The sequence below is a fragment of the Hyperolius riggenbachi genome, chromosome 7 (assembly GCF_040937935.1).
Source record: "Hyperolius riggenbachi isolate aHypRig1 chromosome 7, aHypRig1.pri, whole genome shotgun sequence".
In the NCBI taxonomy this organism is placed as follows: Eukaryota; Metazoa; Chordata; class Amphibia; order Anura; family Hyperoliidae; genus Hyperolius; species Hyperolius riggenbachi.
Window position 1 is genome coordinate 162,881,240 of NC_090652.1, and position 24,201 is coordinate 162,905,440.

A 24,201-nucleotide genomic window follows, 5' to 3' on the forward strand; every position below is an offset into this window, starting at 1 on the left:
TAGACACCTCTCCTGCTAAATTGGAGCAGTATTAAAATTACCTAAAATAACACTGCAATTAGTGTCCTAAATGATTGGACAGTGGATCAAGGGAGGTAGGAAATGTTAAAAGCAACTGTGTAGTGTTAATATGGAAGAAAAAACATTGTTCTTCCAATTTCTGCTGATAGTACCAGGTAACCTCTAATTCAGGGGTCCCCAAACGTTTTGGGTCAAGGGCCGGGTCAACATTCTTCAGACTGCTGGGGGCCGGAGTATACATAAAATGACATAGATGTGTTTGCGGGCCAGACAGTGAAGCATACCCAGGTGACAACCTGGAGTCCAATTAGACAGCAATGTCACCTGATGTGGAATTTGAATGAAAACCAGCGAATTACTGCTTTCTGGCTTTTTTTTTTTATGTGGATGGGTGGTGCCAGCACTGCTATTCTATATGTGGACCACTATTTAAATATGTAGCTGACCGCATCTATAAGTAATACATTTTGTGTGGGGCCAGTAAAAAAGCCTCAGGGGGCCACATTCAGTCCGCGGGCCTTAGTTTGAGGACCACTGCTCTAATTTGTTAGATTTTCTGTCGGTTTTATGGCAACAATCCATTTCAGAATGTGCACATTTTTCACATGCAATTTTGACTATTTTCCCATACCTTGTGGGTGTGAAAATCCACAGTATGATTATATTTTTAAAAGCTATAACTTTCTTTTCCTTTGCTCAGTTTTATGTGGGTTTTCTAATGCTACTACTGACCTTATTTATGTAAATTTTGGTATTTGCATGTGAATTTTCTTATTAGGAATGGAAAAAGAAAAACATAGTAATTTCCTAGTAAGAAGTAGAGTAAGGAGCTGGAGTAATTTTTGAGTACCAGGAGTCAGAGGTTTCATAAACGGAGTCGTCTGATTTTTGTTCCGACTCCACAGGCCTGGCAACTACAGAAGCCAAATCACGAGCTCTCTGAGAATCACAGTGAAATCGTGGCACTGCCACAATTTGTTAAATTGCTGGCGCTTTGCGACTGCCACAAAGCGCCCATGGTGGGTCCCAGCCCTAACAGGTGATTCAGAGGCAAGTATGGCTCATTTTACTTGCTGATGTTGGCTGATTGTGTAATGGTTAAGGGCTCTGCCTCTGACACAGGAGACCAGGGTTCGAATCTCGGCTCTGCCTGTTCAGTAAGCCAGCACTAATTCAGTAGGAGACCTTTGGCAAGTCTCCCTTACACTGCTACTGCCAATAGAGCGCGCCCTAGTGGCTGCTGCTCTGCTCTGGCGCTTTGAGTCCGCAAGGAGAAAAGCGCAATATAAATGTTATTTGTCTTGTCTTACTCAGGAAAAAAAAATATACTTATTAAATTTTAAGATTTTTGCAACAGTTCCTCTTTAAACAATTCAAATCTAAAAATTGCTTTCACCTTATGGACCAGAGTAGTTCTAACATGTTCGTTATGTCCCCATTGACGCAGCAATAACATTCACTACTTACAACACCTAAATGATCTGGATATTGTTTTTACTTCAGGACAAACTAGAGCCCTTTTTGGGGGCACTTTTTCCCCAAATCCATGGAATAAAACAGAATTAAGCCATTTGTCAGGTTTCATCCAGCTACAAATAAATAAAACAAGATAAATCCCAATTTGGATTTGCTGGGGAGATCACACTACAATCTGCATTGGGAAACATTTTTTCAACATATACAATTATTATTATTATTATTATTATTATTATTATTATTATTATTATTATATAAAGCGCCAACATATTCCGTGGCGCTGTACAAAGTAAGAAACAAACATGGGGTACATAATACAGACAATGGTGTACACCACTATACAAGATACATAATTCGTGACAAAATACACAGAATGATACAAAATACAAATTATAGAATTGGTAATGACCGTGCTAAAATTAACATGATGAATAAAATGTATAATGGTTACCAAGACACAAAAGGGGGAGAGAGCCCTGCCCTTGCGAGCTTACAATCTAAAGGGAATGGGGGGGGGGGGGGGGAGGAACAGGAGGAGGGGTAGTATGCAGCAAATATAGAGGCTTTGTGTTTTAGGATATCTAGTAGGAGTGCAATTTGGACTTCGTACAAAGGGAAGTGGCCTAAGGTAGAGCATATGCTTGTCGGAACAAGTGTGTTTTTAGAGAGCGTTTAAAGGTAACAAAGGTTGGCAAGTGACGGATGTGTTGTGGGAGGGCATTCCAGAGGAGGAGTGAAGCACGTGTGAAGTCTTGTAAACGTGAATGTGAGGGGTTGATTCTAGAGGAGGACAACAGAAGATCATTTGCCGATCTGAGATTGCGATTGGGTTTGTATCTGGAGATTAGTGAGGCTATGTACCAGGGAGAGAGATTGTGGAGAGCTTTGTAGGTTAGGGTTAGGAGTTTGAACTGAATACTCTGGTTAACCAGATCGGCCTATCTGGACGAGCTTCCTCGTCCAGATAGGCACTGCTGCTGTCGCCGGCTGGTGCGCGCGATCGGGCGCGCTCCCGCTGCTAGCCCCCCGATCAGTGAATGGGAATATAATTCCCATTCACCGATCTAACTTCCCCGCAGAAATACCAACGCTTTCTCTCCAGAGAGTGCTGTATTTCTGCCCCCAGGAAACTTCTCCCCAGCATTTTAGTTCCTGGATGAGAGATCGTTCGCATCCAGGACTTTCACTGTGGCCATCTTGTGGCCAAATAGTAAACTGCACCAACATACATTTTTAATTAAAAAAAAAAATATTTTACATTTAAAATTAGCAGTTTCCCTCCCACACCAAAAATTACCCACATACACTTTTTTATTTAAAAAAAAAAAACAAAAAAAAAAAAACATAAATAGTTGCCCAAGGCTCTGAACTTTTTAAATATGCATGTCAAGAGAATATGTTATTATATTATTTAAAAATTATAAGCTTATAAATAGTGATGGGCGCAAATTGAAAAAATGCACCTTTATTTCTAAATGAAATATCGGCACCATAAATTGTGATCGGGACATGGTTTACTTTAAACTGTGTAATAACCGGGACAGATGGGCAAATAAAATACATGAGTTTTAATTACGGTAGCGTATATTAATTTCAAACTATAATGGCCAAAAACTGAGAATTAATGAATTTTCTTCATTTCTTTCTTAATCTTCCTGTTAAAATATATTTAGAAAAAAAATAATTCTTAGCAAAATGTACTACCCAAAGAAAGCCTAATTAGTGGCGGAAAAAGCAAGATATAGATCAATTGTGATAAGTAGCAATAAAGATATAGGCGAATGAATGGGAGGTGAACGTTGCTCGGATGCAAGAGATTTTCGGACTGCGGTGCTGAACCGGTTAATTTGCAACGAGTGAAGAGCTTGACAAAGAGGGTCGGCAGAGGAAGATCGAGAAGAAAGATGAATGAGACGAGCAGCTGAGTTCAGTACCGACTGGAGCGGGGCCAGTTTGTTAGACGGTAGTCCACAAAGTAGTACGTTGCAGTAGTCCAGACGAGAAATTATGAGAGCATGTATTAACATTTTAGTTGTGTCTTGAGTGAGAAAGGGACGGATGCGAGATATGTGTTTGAGTTGGAGATGGCAGGAGCTGGTTATGGAGTGAACATGAGGAATAAAAGAGAGAGGAGTTGAATATCACCCCCAAGCACCGAGCTTTGGGAACTGAAGTTATGGGAGTTAACATTTATTGTTACTTCCGGCAGGGAGGTGGACAGACAGTGGAAAAATTATTAGTTCTGTTTTACTCATATTAAGTTTTAGAAAGCGAGAGGACATGAAGGAGGATATAGCAGACAAGCAGTCAGGAACACGTTTAAGGAGGGAGTTAAGGTCTGGGGCAGAGAGGTACAGTTGTGTATCGTCTGCATACAGGTGGTATTGAAACCCGAATGAGTTGATTAAATCACCAAGACCATGCATGTAGATGGTAAAGAGGAGGGGACCAAGGACAGAGCCTTGGGGAACCCCAACAGACAAAACATGAGGAGAAGAGATCTGATCTGAGTAGGAGACTGAAGGACCTTCCAGAGAGGTAGGAAGATAACCATGTGAGAGCAAGGCCCTTTATTCCGACATTTGAAAGTATTTGTAGGAGTAAGGTGTGGTCGACAGTATCAAATGCTGATGACAGGTCAAGAAGGAGGAGTATGGAAAATTGACCTTCGGATTTGGCTGTAAGAAGGCAATTGGCCACTTTGGTAAGGGCTGTTTCCGTGGAGTGGTTAGAGCGAAAGCCAGACTGGAACTGATCAAGTAGGGAGTTAGCAGATAAATAATGGCTTAATTCTGCATGTATATGGTGTTCAAGCAGTTTGGATGCAAATGGGAGAAGTGACACTGGGCGGTAGTTGGCAAGTGTGGTAGGATCTAGAGAAGGTAGTGGTGTCACAACAGCTTTTTTGAGTGGGGACGGAAAGATGCCAGTAGAGAGGGACAGGTTAAATAGCGTTGTTAGTGCAGGCAAGAGAGAGGAGGATAGCTGCGGAATGAAATGGGAGGGAATAGGAGCCAAAGAACAGGTGGTTAGATTAGCTTTGGCAATTATAGAGGAAAGAGAGTGTTCAGAGAATGGAGAGAAGGCAGTTAGAGAACAGTCAATGAGAGGTGTGGAGGTGGGATTTGAGGGCTGCATGGAGAATTCACTTCTGATTTTGTCAATTTTATTAGTGAAGTATGTTGCAAATTCATCAGCTGATAAGCAAGATAAAGGAGGAGGAGGAGGGGGATGGAGAACGGAGTTGAAGGTGCTGAACAAGCGTTTTGGATTGTGTAAATGGGCGGATATTAGGGAAGAAAAATAGGACTTTTTTGCCACAGAGAGTGCGTTTCTGAAGTTGCTCAAGGCAATTTTATATAAGATGAAGTCCTCACTTGTGTTACTTTTCCTCCAGTGTCGTTCAGCTGCTCTAGAGCATCTTTTTAACTGTTTAGTGGTTTTGGTCATCCAGGGTTGGTGATAGACATGGTGAGGGCAGGCATTGACGAGGGGGGTGAAGTAATCCATGACTTTTGTAATGGAGCGGTTTTAGTGTATAGCAGCCGAGTCTGGGTCAGTGAAGGATTGTGTGAGGAGAGGTGCCAGGGCATCAGAGACAGTTTGAATGTCTAGATTGCGATAGTTTCTTCGAGTATGTGAGCGTGCTTGTGCCAGGGTGGTAGGAAAAGAGGAGAGAGAGAAGCTAAGTATGTTATGGTCAGAGAGTGGTAGTGGATCATTAGTAAAGTCGGTGACAGAGCAGAGACGAGGGAATACAAGGTCAAGCGTATGGCCATCAGTGTGGGTTGAGGTAGAGGACCACTGAGACAAGCCATAGGAGGAAGTGAGTGATAGAAGTTTTTTGGAGACAGTGTTATCGGTGTCAATAGGAATGTTAAAATCACCCATGATGATGGTAGGGATGACAGAGGATAGGAACTGGAGAAGCCAGGCAGAGAAATTATCTAAGAAAAACAGAAGCAGGGCCTGGAGGGCAGTAAATAACTGCAATTTGGAGGTTCAAGGGAGAGTATAGTCGGACTGCATGGACTTCAAAGGATGGCAGGGAGAGAGAGGGAATAGGAGTGAGAGGCTTGAAGGAGCATTTATCTGAGAGGAGAATGCCCACACCACCACCATGCTTATTCCCACCTCTAGGAGTTGGTTTGCATTAAAATATGTGGACACATACATTTAACACAAATTTGATCACACGTACTACAAGCAGCTGATAGTGTTTTTTCCTGCAAAAGAGTCTCTGGGACAACTCTGCCTCATGGGGAAACACAAGACTGACAGTCAGCAATTCAGTACAGTACAAGAAGGGGAAACAGGAGGCCCACATGAAGGGCTCATACAAATACCATAACCAACATGACTACAGCTACATACATATGCTAGCTTGAGTAGCCTCCTCAGTCGAAAATCTAGCATGTATATAGGTGTCCCCCGCCACTCCATGGCTGAGCGCATTGTTCTACTTGCCTGCCAAAAGCTACTCATCTTACCTCCACTTTTCACCATGGCAACAGAATGCATCACTCCTGTAGCCAAAGGATGCATCTGTATAGGTTTGTGCACGGAACTAAAAAGGATTGGGCAAGAGTTATTAAAAATGGGTGCATAGCTCAGTTGGGATTTTCTCCCATTGCCCTACAAGATAAGAAAAACAAAAGTTTGCTTTCCTAAAACAGAAAGAATTTGCGATAATTCAGGTTGGAGTGAGCTCGAGATGTCTCCCAGGCACCACTGCTGAATATATGCAAATTAACCATTGTACCCTTAGAAGCTAAACACACCTCCAGAACCGCTGGAATGCAATGATGTGTCAGCTTGTTAATATGTACAGAGCCATAATAATCCAACATGCATACAGACTGTTTCGGATTGTTTGATCCTCATCAGTGCATGGCATGGATTAATTTGGCTCTATGGAGTAGGGCTTGTAAATCCGAGAGGCACAGACTAACCAGCAAGCTCATGGTGACCCAGAACTCATTAGGGTGTGATAAGATAAGAAAGGTGCACACAGCAAGGTAGCTGTTCAGGACCAGTGGCCATTCAGGACAGTCTTGGCCAACATTCTAGTGTATAAACAGGTGTCCCCAGCATCAAAGTTTCAGCACAACAGTTCTTAACCACTTAACGACCGCCTAACGCCGATAGGTGTCGGCGGGTCGTTAGTGGTATAGCATGGAAACGGGCGCTCGATCGAGCGGCCTTTCCATGCCAGTTCACGGAGGCTGTCCCCGTGAACAGCTGGAGAGCCGCCGATCGCAGCTCGCCGGCGAAATGTAAACACGCGGGGAAGAAATCCCCACTGTTTACATCATACGGCGCTGCTGCGCAGCAGCGCCGTAAGGCAGATTGGCGATCCCCGGCCTCTGATTGGCCGGGGATTGCCGGCATCTGATAGGTCAAAGCCTATCCTAGGATGCGCAGGACGGACTTCCGTCCTGCGCATTACAGATGAAGAGGGAGACGGAGGTAAAGAGAGGGAGGGCGGAAATGGCTGCGGAGGGGGGCTTTGGAGGAGCCCCCCACTACTCCATAATAGCCGGAGGCGATCAGACCCCCCCAGCAGGACATCCCCCTAGTAGGGAAAAAGGGGGGGGGGGGGGGGGGAAGTCTGATCGCCCGGCCACAATCCTGATCGGTGCTGCAGGCTGTAGAGTCCACGCAGCACCGATCATTAGAAAAAACCCTGGTCCTTAAGTGGTTTGCAACAGTGACACCCAACCAAAGCCCAAGCTTGCTGTTCTCCCTTTGCCTGCTGTAAGCCACCATCTTGGAAATAGTCATCCTTCCTCCCATCTGTTCACCACCTTGCCCGAAGTGGTCAAAGAAATAGAGAGTTGTGATCCTTGCAGGTGACAGCAATTGTGCATAAGCTATTGAGAGATACTCCCCATGTCTCTGGACCGAGGCAGGTTATTTTTTGTGAGCACTCTTACCCGCACTGCACCTGCCCTGGGTGCTGCCATAGACAAGGTTATGTCTATAACCACAGTGTTATTTGGGTGCCGGACCCCGGACCCTGAATTACTTCTCCCTCTGAGTTGCTACAATTCAGAACAGGGAACAGTACTTAACACTGCCCGGAAATTAAGCGGCAGCATTGTGAGCAGTCAGTGACCAAGTGGCGAAACGCCATTTACGCCTCTGGACAGTCGTATAAAACTACATATGGTACATTTAGCTTCTATGACTCAGCAGGAGATAGAAGATTAGAAAGGTACCTCAGAAAAAAACAAAAAAAAAAACAAAAAAAAACAAAAACACACAATTCAAAAGTTAAGATAAACGGCAAACATAAGCTGTACACGAAACAGACACAAGTGTTGGAGACATACTGAAATTCCCAAGTGAACATAGCATGTAACCTTTTTAACAAGCCCTTATACATCAGGGATGCAATCAACTCCAAACTTAAACAAGACTTCATTAATGACTGCTTTATGCAAACACACATTCCCAGTTGGTTTGAATACTAAAGCGGTTAACCCTGTGTTAAAGGATATGTCCAAGCAGAATAAAAAACAAAAATCCACTTACCTGGGGCTCCCTCCAGCCCCTGCTGCAGCTCTGGTGGCTCCCAGTCTCCAACGCTGCAGATGCAGAACTTGCAGGGTCAGCTTCTTCTGCGCTCCACGTGGTCACGCTGATGTCCACAGGACTGTACTGCTCTGGACAAAGCCCCAGGCGTAGGTGGATTTTTGATTTTATTCTGTTTGGACGTATCCATTAAAATGGCATCAGAAAGGACAGGACCGTCTGTGTGTATGCACACAGTAGAAAATTAAATTTAGGAATACATGTTCAGTTATTGCTCCCACTTAGAAGTTTACATGACATAATTACAACAAAACATTTGAGCTTGTAAAGGACACAAAGCACATAAGCTAGTCTCAGATCAGTACATAGTGATGTGTACAGGGGGAAAGTTATGTGATCATTAATGCCAGACTAAACAGGTGGGTTTGGAGTTGGAGCTGTCTTGATTAAGTTTGGCAAAGTATTCCAAAGGGTAGGGGCAGCATGACAGAAAGCTCTTGCTCTAAAGGTTTTTACTTGAACTCTGGGGGTGATCAAGTTATTGGGTCCTTTTGATCTGAGGTTGTGGAAGGTGTAATGCAGCTGCAATAAATCTTTTAGGTACCCTAGATCATGTAGGGATTTGAATGTTAGTATGCCAATTTTGAAAAGGATTCTCCATTTTATGGGTTGCCAGTGTAGTGAGCAAAGGATGGGTGTTATGTGGCAATGGCGGGGTTGGCTTGTCAACAGTCTTGTGGCAGCATTCTGTACTAGCTGCAGGCTGTGTATGTCTATTTGGAAAGCCTGCATAGAAGGCAGGTGTTGAAGGCGTGAACTAGGGCTGGAAGCTCCTCAGAAGGAACGAGGTGCTTAATGAGGCTTCCCCAATCCTCCGCCACCCGGCGATCCAGCACTGGAAGCCCCTGAACACAGGAGAGGTAAATATTTACCTACCGTGATCCAGCACAGGCAGGTTTTTGTTTTTTTCCTTACAGTTTCACTTTAAGGTTCATACACACATATCAGATGGAAGTCATTCAAAACCAATGGATGACCATCAGAAGAGGATATGAAACTGACTACTTTGCATTATATCAGTGTACAGCTTGTATAAAAATGTAAATTTTCTGCCCAACCAATATAACTCAACACAGCAATTATTGTCTAAACAGCTGGCAACAAAAGTGAGTACACCCCTAAGTGAAGATGTCAAAATTCTGCCCAATGTGTCAATATTTTGTACGTGCCCACCATTATTTTCCAACATTACTTTTACTCTCTTGGGCATTGAAGTCACTAGAGCTTCAAAGGTTGCCACAGGAATCTGCTTCCATGCCATGATGAAGCTTGTGGATGTTAAAGTACCTTTAAAAAACCTTGCTCTCCTCCACCTTCTATATGAGGTCGCCCCACAGAGTTTAGGTCGAGATATGCTGCTTGGCCAATCCAGCACCTTTACCCTCAGTTTTGTTTTTATCATCAAGCCAGTGGTCACCTTGGAGGCATATTTGGGGTAATTATGTTGAAATACTGCTCTATGGCCCAGTTTCCAAAGGAAGGAGATCATGCTTTGCTTTAGTATGTCACTGAACATGTTGGCGTTCATAGTTCCCTAAATAAACTATAAATTACTATTATCTGTATGTTCTGGGAATGGAAGTGCAAACTCACACAAACACAGGGAAAACATAAAAACCCAATACAACCAGTGTCCTGGCCCAAATTTAAAATGGTGGCCTAGGGCTGCAAGGCAATGGTGCCATCCACTGCGCTACCATGGTACCCACACAAGAATGGCTTCCCCATTTTGTTTTGTTTTTTATGGCATGGTGTTTGAGGTTAAAATCATTTAGAGCATGCTAAAGTTCAAATGATCTTTTATATCCCGATACATGGAAGCTAAGAATTTTAAGAGGGTTTATTTTTTCAATGATTGTAAATAAAACATGCATACAACACTTGTTGTAGTTTTGTTTCTACATTTTAGACTTCACCAAGAAGAGCCACTATTAGGAGATCATTTTTAATCTTCTGTTTAGAAAAACTTTCCAACATTTTGCAATTCAAAAAAGTATTAAAAAGTAAAAATTAAAATGTACTACCAAAATTATATTGGGCATTTTCTTGCTTCTGTTGGTTTAAAGGGCATGTTATTGATAATATTTGAAAATGCCACCTATGAGAATTCTTGGGAGAAATAGTGAATTGCATATGGGACCCTGTGAGAGAAATGCAGCTACAACATAAGCTTACTCAAAACGCCAGTGTGTATTTAATATTACAGAAAATGCTGCAGTTTCTACATAAAGGGCATGATTTATCAATATTGCTGCTAAGAAATGTGGGGTGGCAATGGGGAAGTTGCCCGGGCAAGCAGATTTACAGCCGAAATGTACCTGTTCTAGGCAACAGCACTACTACTGCTGCAGTTTTCTTTGTACTGGTTTAAAAAAAAAAAAAAAAGCAAACACACTTTAAACTGTACAAATACACTAGGTTTTGGCAGACAACAGACTGGACTAGTTCTGCCTAACACCCCCCCCCCCCCCCTCTCTCTAAAAAAAAAAAAAAAAAAAAAAAAAAAAAAAAAAAAAAAAAAACCACAACAACATCCTCAGCCTGTGTAAAGCCAGGTGCTCAGCAAATAAGGGTTTTATACAAAAAAATTTATGGAAACAGGACATCCGTACTGCATCTCATGAGGAAAAACACGAGTCGAACAAAAGAATCATCTGAGCAGGATGTGTATGCTAGGGATACAGGATGAAAATGTTTGTTAGCCATCTAGCTAGCTACTGAGGATATCCCAGCGCCAACATATTATGCAGCACTGGACAATCAATAAGGATAAATACAGTAACAACAAGGCATTTTAGACATGGTTGGAGAGTTAGTACATGGTTATACAACATAGCACAAGGTTACACATGCAAACCGGGTATAAGAGACATGATCATGCGATTTCACAGAGACCCAGCAATTCAAGTTAGTCCTTACAATCTAAAAGGGAGCGTAGGAAGAACACCCTAGGTAGGGTGCTTGGCTGTGAAGTGAGGGGGGGGGAGGGGTAGGCCATCTTAAAGAGGTGTGTTTTTAGAGCTCGCTTGAAGTGGTCTTCAGAAATGGGCGAGTTGGGGGGAGGGGGGGGATCTTGAGAAGAAGTCCTGCAGGGGTGCAGAGCAGTGAGGAATGCCAGAAGGCCAGGTGAAGGCATTGGAGGACTTGAGGGAGCAGGCAGGTATATATCTGGACAAATAGGTCTTGTGCAGATATTTGTAGGCCAGGCATACATAGCAACATCACAGCCACCTGCTAAAAACACATTGCTGTGCAGGGAGTGTACTGAGGAGCCTGTCTTTCACTTCTACTGTAGTTTTTACACAGCAGCAAAGAGATTTTTGCCTGTGAGTAAATTGTGCCTTGAAAAAAGGGGGCCCACATGGCTCCAAAACGTTGGCCATATGCTTTTACATGGAACCAATAAAGAATTACTTTGGATGTGCCAACTCTTTACTCTTTTGAACATTGTATAGAGAGGGCATCATCCCTCTTTTTCCAGATGTAGCACTCCCCTTCTTACACATTGGGTTTGATCCTCTAGTGTGTGTGCGCGCGCGAGACAATACTACAATTCTGATATATAGCAACAAACTGCTCAACATTGTGCAAAAAGATCAGCCTTCATAGAATATCATATAACATACCAAGATTGACACACCCGAGCAAGCATGAATGTAGGGAAAAAAAAGTGTTCTAGTCGCAGATGAAGTCCAGTGTGCAAAACCGATGGTCAATAAGATGCTAAATAAACTTTAAGGCAAACTTTATGCCGCTTGGAAATGGCCCAACCAAATGCACTATTTTATAGAGCGCCAACATATTCCGTGGCACTGTACAAAGTTAATTTCAAGTGTCCCAATTTTGAGATGGAATTAGCATCTCATTGACTATCAGTAGTACCAGTTTCAATTTCCTCCCTGAATTCCTCCATATTTAAAGTGCTGCACATGGAATTCAAGCTCCTCTGCACATAGTGTATTATTATTATTAGTATTCAAGTTAAAGTAGTAAATATTTTATATTGCTTATTGTCATATGTGACCCACACAGTAATGACCAACTCCTTGCCACAAAACCGATTCAGTAAGCCAGTACCTATTCACTAAGGAGTCATTGGGCAAAATTCCCTAAAACTTTAGGGTGGCCTGTTGAGCATGCCCCTTAGTGACTCAAGTGTTTCAGTCTGCCAAGAGAATAGCGCTATACAGTAATCATTATCTCAGGAAATACACCCACCAACTCACTGGCTGTGCTCACCTGGTTCATACTCAACAGCAATATGGCCACAACACTATTCAGAACACAATGTAGGAGACAGGGCGAGTGTCTTCTACTATGCCTCCTCCATTTACCACAATGGGGGTGAAAAGGGGAAACCGGTCAGCCATGTGCCCCTCCAGACAGCACTAGCTGCAAAACATGCAAAGCTGTATCTCCACAAGAATCTCCTAAGCAGCAAATATTTAAAAAGAGCAAAATTAAAGTAATCATCTGTTCCTTTTTCTTTAAAAACCTTGATAAATGTCTACTGCCTACATGGGCACAGGAAATTTTCAACAGCGAGGAGCTAAAGCACTTAAAAGGGAATATGACAGGTGAGCTCCACCACCAACACTCTGCATGTCCGGGGAAGGGTGGAGAATGACCAGGGGTCTATCGGTTGTCCCGAAATCAAACACCACCCCCTTTTTGAACTAGATCTTTCCAGCCTGCACAATTGATAGCTTTGGTCGATTCTGAATAGAAAGTGATCAAAATTACGATTGGGCAGCCATGTTGCTGCATCAGTCTCCAGAAGATCTGATCACTGATAAAATCGGTCACAGAAAATAGAGAAGTGTATTGCACCTTAAAGTGTACCAGAGCTGAATGAAATTAAAAGTTGTATACATACCTGGGGCTTCCTCTAGCCCCAAGCACACAGATTGCTCCCACACTGCCATCCTCATGGTGGCCACTAATGATCCAATCTTTTTCATCCAATCTTACCAAATCTATGTAGTAGAAGAGTAAACTGATGGAATATATGAATTGGATACTATAGGCAGTTCCCTTATATTAGATAGAAATGGTAAGATTGGTTGAAAAAGATTGGATCATTAGTGGCCACCATCAGTCTTCTCAGTTTTCAGTACCAGGTCCCGTAACTTCAGGCAGTCGCGGCAAGTCTGACTTAAGAGAAGTGTGCTCTTGGAGTAGCTCTCCAGGTATGTATAAAACTTAAATTTCATTCAGCTCTGGTTTCCTTGCTCTCCATACCATCAAAGCCATTTAAATCTAAACAACAGCCCTATTAAGTGTGGAAAGATGCCAATATGGTGATTAATTATGCAAGACACTACACAGCACATGTCTGTAGAGGAAAGAGTAGCGTTACACCATAACTGGACAAATCACAGACACAAGAAAGCAAGGCAATTACAGCTGTCCCCCATCTTTTGAGTCTCTTTATAACTAACAGTTTTCAGCAAAGCTGGCTCTTAGCCCCCTTGGCGTTATAATCCTTTCTCGATTTTAGGGTCTAATAGCGGTGTAATTTTGCACCCTTTCAGACCCTAAAATCTGGAAAAAAAAAAAAAAAAAATCGATAATTCTGCCAGGGAGATCTGCAGCAGTTTCAGCAATCACTCACCTCCCTGGCTTCAGCGCTGCAGTTCTCCCTCCATTCTCCGAGTGGCTCTGCAACTGTAAAGTGAGTTTGTGATCTCACCAGGGGGAAGCCGAGCCTGGGAGGAGTGGAAGAAGAATGGCGGCCGATGTCTGGATCCCGAGAGGTATGTTGAAACCCCCGCTGCGCGCAATGCTCTGCATACAGCCTCCGGCGGCTACCCCGAGCACAGGTTGGGATTACCACCCAAGGAGGTTAAAGGACATCAGAGGTGATGTGACATGATGAGATAGACCTGTATGCACAGTGCCAAGCACATGGATAACTATACTGTGCTTCCCCCCCCCCCCCCCCTTTCCCTGTCAGAGTTAACTCAGGAATACAAAATAGGATTTTAGCTCTCGCATACTTCAATGCATGTTCCATTGAGCAGAGACAATGAAACTGAAAAACACACACCTTAAAAAGTAGGAGCAAATATAAAATAAAAAAAAAAAAAAAAACTGTAGAATATCTAGAAAGTTCATTTTTAGGAGGAGGATAGATACTATTGTTTATCTCATAAGTTTATTTTCACCTTGGATGTCCTTTAAGCTGGTCAGACCAGATTGTCACGCTATGTGGCAAAATCAATTACTCTTATCCAGGGAATACACGAGTCAATTCTGGCGCTCAATTCTGCGCCCGATCGTTTTGCTCGATCTATACTCTTATCTTCCTTATCTTTTTTTCAATTAACGACAATAGTAAATCGAACGGCAAAACGATCGAACTGTGATTGGACATGTCGGAAATTATATATCGAGCCATCTTCATGGCTCAGGATCGAGCCGTGTATTCCCAGCATTAGTATTTGATTAAGGAAGGAATCTATTCCTACCACACACACTGAACTTTGATTTTTCACTAGATTCCCTGGAATCTATTGTAAATTTAACTGCAGTGTTGCATTGTTTGATGCAGTGCAATGCTATGGGCTGTTGATCTACCTCCACTCCTGCCCCTAATCAATCTAGATCTCCCGTTATGTAGAAAAACTGGTGCCTAAATTCCAAATTAATTTTGTCCGTCAAATTAAAATTGCTTTTATTGGCTGGGTACTAGCGTATGCTTAAGGTGGCCATACACTGGCTCGATTCCCGGCCGTTTCGACAGCAGATTCGATCCTGGGAACGAATCTGCTGCCAATCGTTCGCGGTAAACGCAGCCGCCGATCCGATTCCCTCCCGGAATCCGATCGGTCCGTCGATCGCGCCGTGCGGGAAATTACCCTCGATCGCCCGCGGGTAAAGTGCGCGTCGCTAGCGGCGGCCGATCCGATCAGGTGTACATTACCTGATGCTGGCTCCCGGGCGTCTTCTCCGCACTGCATGGCTCTGTTCCGGCTCGATCCATCCCGGCGCTTCCTGTGTCACTGCAGTGACCAGGAAGTTCAAATAGAGGACGCTCTATTTGAACTTCCTGGTCACGGAGTAACACAGGAAGCGCCGTAATGGATCCGGAACAGAGCCGTGCAATGCGGAGAAGATGCCCGGGAGCCAGCGTCAGGTAATGTATACGGGGGGGGTGGGGGGGGTGGGGGGGCGGGGGTTGGGGGGGGGGGGGCAGGCGGCAGGAGCTGCTCAGCAGATGGTGAATCGGTTTCAGGCTGAAATCGATTCACAATCTGTTTGCAGTAAAGGCAGCCATACAATCCCTCTCTGATCAGATTCGATCAGATAGGGATCTGTCAGCTGGTCGATCTAATGGCACATCGACCAGTGTATGGCTACCTTTATACTTATTCCTTCTGCAAGAGCAGACACCTGGGAGCCCACGGGACCTAGCCACATATATATGTAGGAGTCGTTTCTGCCACTGTCTCTTGGGCACAGAAGTGAGGAGGGACTCCTTGTCAAGACTGGTTTGCAAGGAAGTGGAGAAGGATTTTTGTCCCCATCTTACAGAGCATGCATCTGTCCGCATGCATAAAAATTACATCAGCTCGAAATTTACATTTGCTTGATCATCCCAATTCTGGAAACATACCAGTCACTGATGCCACAGCAAGTTTCCAGAATGCACTTTTAAAGGGGAACTGAAGTAAGAGGTATACGGAGGCTGCCATATTTATTTCCTTTTAATCAATACCAGTTGCCTGGCAGCCCTGCTGAACTATTTCTCTGCAGTAGTATCTGAATAACACCAGAAACAAGCATGCAGCTAGTCTTGTCAGATCTGACTTTAAAGTCTGAAACAGCTGATCTGCTGCATGCTTGTTCAGGGGCTATGGCTAATAGTATTAGAGGCAGAGGATCAGGCAACTGGTATTGAGTAAAAGGAAATAAATATGGCAGCCTCCGTATACTCCTTACTTCAGTTCCCCTTTAAAAGCTTCTGTGTGCCTTCTTCATTGATTCTATGTAGAAAAGAGTTTTTTTTTTCCCCTAGTCACTCAAATGTAAAAAACTAGAAACTAAGCTCTAAACTGCCTCCACTATTTAGTATTTACAGTGGTTTGCAAAAGTATTCGTCCCTCTTGAAGTTTTCCACATTTTGTCATATTACTGCCACAAACACGAATCAATTTTATTGGAATTCCACGTGAAAGACCAATACAAAGTGGTGTACACGTGAGAAGTGGAACGAAAATTATACACGATTCAAAACATTTTTTTTACAAATAAATAACTGCAAAGTGGGGTGTGCGTAATTATTCAGCCCCCTTTGGTCTGAGTGCTGTCAGTTGCCCATAGACATTGCCTGATGAGTGCTAATGACTAAGAGTGCACCTGTGTGTAATCTAATGTCAGTACAAATACAGCTGCTCTGTGACGGCCTCAGAGGTTGTCTAAAGGTGCCCATACATTAGAACGAGTATGGGCAGATTCGACGAAGAGACAAAATTTATCTCTAGTTGAATCTGCCCATACACTACAGGCAGATTCCCGTCTGATTTCAGCACAAAATCATCAGGGAATCGGCTAAGCCGCCGCTGCCCCCAAAATGTATGTAGTGCATTTATACATTACCTGTCCTGTAGCAGCTTCCGCACGGTGTCAGTCCATCTCGCCGGGTAACAGCCGCATACACGCTAGCGGTGCATAGCGTCTGACGTCAGCCGCTATGCGCCTTCGTGAGGTCAGGGCGCCGCCGGAGATGGACAGAAACCGCGTGGAGGCTGACACCGGACAGGTAATGTATAAATGCACTACACACTGCATACATTTATACAATGTGGCGGCAGCGTTTTTGTAGTCTCGCCGCTCGTTCGCGAATCGACCACCGCACCGCTGTGCACCCGACCAACCAACCAACCTCAGCCTGAAATTTTCCAACATGCATGATCAACTGTGCGGCCAATTTCTGTCCCGAAATTGGTCGCTTTGTCGGTCAGGCATGCACTTGGCAGCACCAATTTTCATCCAATTTGATTATAATAATCTAATTGGATGGTCGATTGGTGTATGGCCCCCTTAACCACTTGAAGACTGCAGTGCTAAACCCCCCTAAAGACCAGGCCATTTTTTACAATTCAGACCACTGCAGTTATAACTGTTTATTGCTCGGTTATACAACTTACCACCCAAACAAATTTTACCTCCTTTTCTTGTCACTAATACAGCTTTCTTTTGGTGCTATTTAATTGCTGCTGCGATTTGTACTTTTTATTATATTCATCAAAAAAGACATGAATTTTGTCAAAAAAATGATTTTTTTTAACTTTCTGTGCTGACATTTTTCAAATAAAGTAAAATTTCTGTATACATGCAGCGCGAAAAATGTGGACAAACATGTTTTTGATTAAAAAAAACCCATTCAGCCTATATTGATTGGTTTGGGTAAAAGTTATAGCGTTTACAAACTATGGTGCAAAAAGTGAATTTTCCCATTTTCCAGCATCTCTGATTTTTCTGACCACCTGTCATGTTTCATGAGGGGCTAAAATTCCAGGATAGTATAAATACCCCCCAAATGACCCCATTTTGGAAAGAAGACATCCCAAAGTATTCACTGAGAGGCATGGTGAGTTCATAGAAGATTTTATTTTTTGTCACAAGTTAGCGGAAAATGACACTTTGTGACAAAAAAAATAATAATAAAAAGTTTCCATTTCTGCTAACTTGTGACAAAAAAAAATGAAATCTGCCACAGACTCACCATGCCCCTCTCTGAATACTTTGGGATGTCTACTTTCCAAAATGGGGTCATTTGTGGGGTGTGTTTACTGTCCTGGCATTTTGGGGGGTGCCTAATTGTAAGCACCCCTGTAAAGCTTAAAGGTGCTCATAGGACTTTGGGCCCCTTAGCGCACCTAGGCTGCAAAAAAGTGTCACACATGTGGTATCGCCGTACTCAGGAGAAATAGTATGTGTTTTGGGGTGTATTTTTACACATACCCATGCTGGGTGGGAGAAATATCTCTGTAAATGAGATTTTTTAGATTTTTTTTTTTACACACAACTGTCCATTTACAAAGATTTCTCCCACCCAGCATAGGTATGTGTAAAAATACACCCCAAAACACATTATACTACTTCTCCCGAGTACAGCGATACCACATGTGTGGCACTTTTTTGCACCCTAACTGCGCTAAGGGGCCCAAAGTCCAATGAGTACCTTTAGGATTTCACAGGTCATTTTGAGAAATTTCGTTTCATGACTACTCCTCACGGTTTAGGGCCCCTAAAATGCCAGGACAGTATAGGAATCCCACAAATGACCACATTTTAGAAAGAAGACACCCCAAGGTATTCAGTTAGGAGTATGGTGAGTTCATAGAAGATTTTATTTTTTGTCACTAGTTAGAGGAAAATGACACTTTGTGAAAAAAACAATAAAAATCAATTTCCGCTAACTTGTGACAAAAAAATAAAATCTTCTATGAACTCACCATACTCCTAACTGAATACCTTGGAGTGTCTTCTGCCTAAAATGGGGTAATTTGTGGGGTTCCTATACTGTCCTGGCATTTTAGGGGCCCTAAACCGTGAGGAGTAGTCTTGAAACCAAATTTCTCAAAATGACCTGTGAAATCCTAAAGGTACTCACTGGACTTTGGGCCCCTTAGCGCAGTTAGGGTGCAAAAAAGTGCCACACATGTGGTATCCCCATACTCAGGAGAAGTAGTATAATGTGTTTTGCGGTGTATTTTTACACATACCCATGCTGGGTGGGAAAAATATCTCTGTAAATGGACAATTGTGTGTAAAAAAATGGAAAAAGTTGTCATTTACAGAGATATTTCTCCCACCCAGCATGGGTATGTGTGAAAAGACACCCCAAAACACATTATACTACTTCTCCTGAGTACGGGGATACCACATGTGTGACACCTTCTTGCAGCCTAGCTGTGCAAAGGGGCCCACAGTCTAATGAGTTTCACAGGTAAATTTTACTCATTTGTTTTCCAGACTACACCTCACGGTTTTGGGCCCCTAAAATGCCAGGGAAGTATAGGAACCCCACAAGTGATCCCATTTTGGAAAGAAGACACCCCAAGGTATTCCATGAGGGGTATGATGAGTTCATAGAATATTTTATTTTTTGACACAAGTTAGTGGAAATTGATTTTTTAGGTTTTTTTCTCACAAAGTGTCATTTTCCACTAACTTGTGACAAAAAATAAAATCTTCTATGAACTCACCATACCCCTCATGGAATAACTTGGGGTGTCTTCTTTCCAAAATGGGGTCACTTGTGGGGTTCCTATACTGCCTTGGCATTTTAGGGGCCCTAAATTGTGAGGAGTAGTCTGGAAACCAAATAATTAAAATTGACCTGTGAAATTCTAAAGGTACTCATTGGACTTTGGGCCCCTTTGCACAGCTAGGCTGCAAAAAAGTGTCACACGTGTGGTATCGCTGTACTCAGGAATAGTAGTATAATGTGTTTTGGGGTGTATTTCACACATAACCAATCCTGTGTGTGAGAAATATCTCTGTAAATGACAATTTTTTCCATTTTTTTTACACTAAATTGTCATTTACAGAGATATTTCTCCCACCCAGCATGGGTATGTGTGGAAAGACACCCCAAAACACATTATACTACTACTCATGAGAATGGCAATACCACATATGTGACACTTTTTTGCAGGCTAGCTGCGCAAACTTGCCCAAAGTCCAATGAGCACCTTTAGGCTTTACAAGGGTGCTCACAATTTAAGCCCCCACCAAACAATTCCAGGACAGTAAAACACCCCAGAAATGACCCCATTTTGGAAAGAAGAGACCCCAAGGTATTCCACGAGGGGCATACTGAGTTCATATAAAATTTTATTTTTTGTCATAAGTTAGCGGAAAATGACACTTTGTGGGAAAAAAAATAAAAAAATCCATTTCTGCTAACTTATGACAAAAAATAAAATCTTCTATGAACTCACCATGCCCCTCAGCGAATACCTTGGGGTGTCTTCTTTCTAAAATGGGGTCACTTGTGGGGCTCTGTCCTGGCATTTTAGCGTCTCCACAAACATTACATGTATGGCCAGTATTAGGAGTTTCTGCTATACTCCTTATATTGGGCATACGGGTGATGCACTTTTTGCTCCATAAAAGGAAAAATGAACGGCAAAGATTCTCACATTCACATTGATCAATGTGGATGAAAAAAATATCTGCCGAAATATGTGAAAAAAGAGGGGGGCATGGCGTTTGCCAGGACATAGGAGCACCGCCCACAAAATTTTCCAAACCCACTTTGCTCCTATGCCCTGGCAAACCAGATTAATCCATTCACATCGATCGATGTGGATGAAAAAAACTTTTGCCAGTTTTGATACAAAGTGCTTGCCAAAGCATAGGAGCTCCAACACCACCCCTCAGCTCATATGCCTTGACAAACGTATCTTACTGCGGAGGAGAAATCTCGTCCTGCAGCGCTGCATGCACCGACTTGTGTGTAATCTGACAGACGCGCAATGCTTCTGTCAGGATGCACCATCAGTGCTGCAGCTGGTTGGTCGATCAGTCGTTCGCTCGGTCCACCTGGAAGGATAAAGGATGGAAAAAGAGAGAGAGAAAAAAGATACAAAAAAAAAAAAAAAACAAGCAAGCAGCAATGCAAGAAATTCATTAACATTAGTAAACTTTATTAAACCTTTTTAACCAAACAATAACATTTGGAACTTTTGCTTACCTGTTTTTTTTTTTGTTTGTTTTTTTTTAACTTACCTTCCGAGGACAAACTTCTCCTTCCCCATGGGACAGTGTGCAAAGCGCAAATCGCACAGAGATGTAGCAAAGTACACTATGCACTTTGTCCCAAGTGAAAGGAGAGGTTTCTGGCAGCCCTGTGTATTTGGGTCTCTCAAAAGCAGATGTCTGGTTTCACACACAGGAGTTGCGCAGTAGCGTAGGTATGCACTAGCTTTAAGTCAACCACTTCCGGCGTAAGGGGGGACCGCAAAGTGGGACTTTCGCTAGGCAATATGCTGCAACCATCACTCCAATGTATTTGGGTCTCTCAAAAGCAGATGTCTGGTTTCACACACAGGAGCCGCGCAGTAGCGTTGGTATGCACTAGCTTTAAGTCAACCACTTCCGGCGTAAGGGGGGACCGCAAAGTGGGACTTTCGCTAGGCAATATGCTGCAACCATCACTCCAATGTATTTGGGTCTCTCAAAAGCAGATGTCTGGTTTCACACACAGGAGCCGCGCAGTAGCGTTGGTATGCACTAGCTTTAAGTCAACCACTTCCGGCGTAAGGGGGGACCGCAAAGTGGGACTTTCGCTAGGCAATATGCTGCAACCATCACTCCAATGTATTTGGGTCTCTCAAAAGCAGATGTCTGGTTTCACACACAGGAGCCGCGCAGTAGCGTTGGTATGCACTAGCTTTAAGTCAACCACTTCCGGCGTAAGGGGGGACCGCAAAGTGGGACTTTCGCTAGGCAATATGCTGCAACACATCGCTCCAGTGTGAAAGAGCCTTGAGAGACTACTACTGTGTCTCACGTTCCCTACTCCAATAGCGAATGTGTTCGTGGAACTTTTCAAAACACTCCCCTATGCATAGGGCAGGCTGGTCAGGACAGTAGGGACAATAAAAAGTGGTGTCACGCCTCATTCCATCCCTCTTACAGACACGACAATGTTTTCTTGGGGTGCGTTGACCTGGGGTACTCGGAAAGACATAAGCATAGTGTCTTTCATGTAGCCGGCTAACTACATCAGGGGGATTGGCCACGGCCCCTCCTGGATACAGGAGTTCCGAAATGATCTCTTCCTGAAATTTAAGGAAGGATCCTGTTCTCCCAGCCTTACTGTAGAGAACAAAGCTGTTGTACATTGCCAATTGAATCAAGTAAATAGCCACTTTCTTATACCAGCGGCTGGTCCTTCGGGAAACTAAATAGGGAGCCAACATCTGGTCATTGAAGTCCACCCCTCCCATGTTTAAATTATAGTCGTGGACGGCGAGGGGTTTCTCAACAACCTCAGTTGCTCGCTGAATTTGGACTGTCGTGTCTCCGTGAATGGTCGACAGAAGGTAAACGTCCCTCTTGTCCTTCCATTTCACTGCAAGAAGGTCGTCATTACACAAGGCAGCCCTCTCCCCCCGTGCAAGTCGGGTAGCAGTGAGATATTGGGGGAAGCCCCGGCGACTAGGCCGCACGGTGCCACAGCAAGGAATTCCGAGTATCTTCAAATGCTGATAGAGGGCCACACTTGTGTAGTAGTTGTCCACATAGAGATGGTACCCCTTGTGGAATAAGGGTGACACCAAGTCCCACACAATCTTGCCACTGCACCCCAGGTAGTCAGGGCATCCGACCGGCTCCAATTTTGTGTCTTTGCCCTCATAGACCCTAAAGCGATATGTATAGCCTGTGGCCCTTTCACAGAGCTTATACAGCTTGACCCCATACCGGGCGCGCTTGGTTGGGATGTACTGCTTAATGCCAAGGCGCCCGGTAAAATGTACGAGGGACTCATCTATACAGATGTTCTGTTCAGGGGTGTAAGCATCTGCAAATTTGGATGACAGGTGGTCTATGAGGGGCCGAAATTTGTGGAGCCGGTCATAGTCAGCGTGGCCTCTTTCATGACAGGTTGTATCATCATTAAAGTGCAGGAAGCGCAGGATGTCCTCAAAACGTGACCTGGACATGGCAGCAGAGTACATGGGCATGTGATGTATTGGGTGCGTAGACCAATAGGACCGCAATACATTTTTTTTAGTTAGACCCATGTTGAGGAGAAGGCCCAAAAAGATTTTAAATTCGAAAACTGTAACCTGTTTCCACCGAAAAGGCTGGGCATGGGAGCTGTTCGGATTGGCGGTGATAAATTGTGTGGCCTTACGGTTGGTCTCTGCCACGACTAAGTCGTAGAGATCCTCGGTGAAGATCAGATGAAAAGCGTCTAGGGCCGATCCTAGATGATCTGTCTCCACCTGGACTCCAGACTGGGCGGTGAAAGGGGGCACTACGGGTGCGGCGGAATTAGGGAACTTCCAATGAGGGTTTGCCAGCACCTCTGGGAGCCTAGGGGCCCGTGTTTCTGGTGGCTGCGACTGGGGTCTTACTGCACGTACCACCGAACCAGTTTCAACTGCCATGCTGGTGCTCGCCACTTCACCAGGGTCTACGGCAGTACTGGTTTCAAGTCCAGGATGTGCTGCGCTGTTGGTGCATGCCTCACCATCAAAATCTGGATCAGCGCTAGCACCACTCTGCTGGCCTTGAGGTTGATCCTGCGCAACCTGTGGTCCACTGACATGGGGTCGGGAACGCCTGGCGCTAGCAGGGACCACAACCTCGTCATCAGAACTATCGGTCAGAGAGTCACTGTCCTCTACAGGTTCATATTCTGAGCCGGATTCATCGGATGAGAAGTCCCAATCACTCTCACCCGACTCGGCCATAATACTGTAGGCCTCTTGCAGGGAATACATCTTTTTTGCCATTTTGGGCTGCTAAATTTAGAGGGTATTCCTCTGAGACCACCCAGGAAAAAATGCACCTGTCTAGCAAATGGGAGTATTTGTTAAGTAAAGAGCTGCGATCGCTCAGTTTTGATTTAAAAAAAAAATCAAAACTGATCTTTATAGCGTCGCAGCTATTGTGTTTTTTTGCAGTGATCAGAAAACAAAAATTTCTTTCACTTGGTGGGGAGGGCTGAACGCAAGTGCGGCAGAACGATCAGGCCTGATCGGGCAAACACTGCGTTTTTAGTGGAGCCTACTCTAAGGTGACCCTAACGTACTTATATAGATCTGACTGTGATCAGTACTGATCACTTACAGATACTATATAGTACCAATGCAGATTAGCGACAGTGATGACGCTAATTAGCGACTTATAGTGATTGCGGTGTAGTGGGCTGGGCGCTAACTACCTAACAAAAGGGGCCTAGCTAACTCACTGGCAAAAAAAACAGTGCACAGGCAATAGATGTCACTCAGACCTCGATCAGAGCTGTGACAGGCGACCAGATATCAATCACAGTGCCGCTGTCAGATTCCAACAAATGTAAACAGCAATTGGAATCACAGGGAAATCACAGATGATCAAAAACCAATCACTAATCAA

General features: G+C 43.8%; 1 protein-coding gene across 1 annotated transcript in view; it reads right to left on the minus strand.

Annotated features, from left to right (window-relative positions):
* The window catches only part of FSCN1 (fascin actin-bundling protein 1), a 50,218-nt gene that overhangs the window by 18,661 nt on the left and 7,356 nt on the right, over positions 1-24,201 (minus strand). The gene's annotated exons all lie outside the window — the stretch shown is intronic.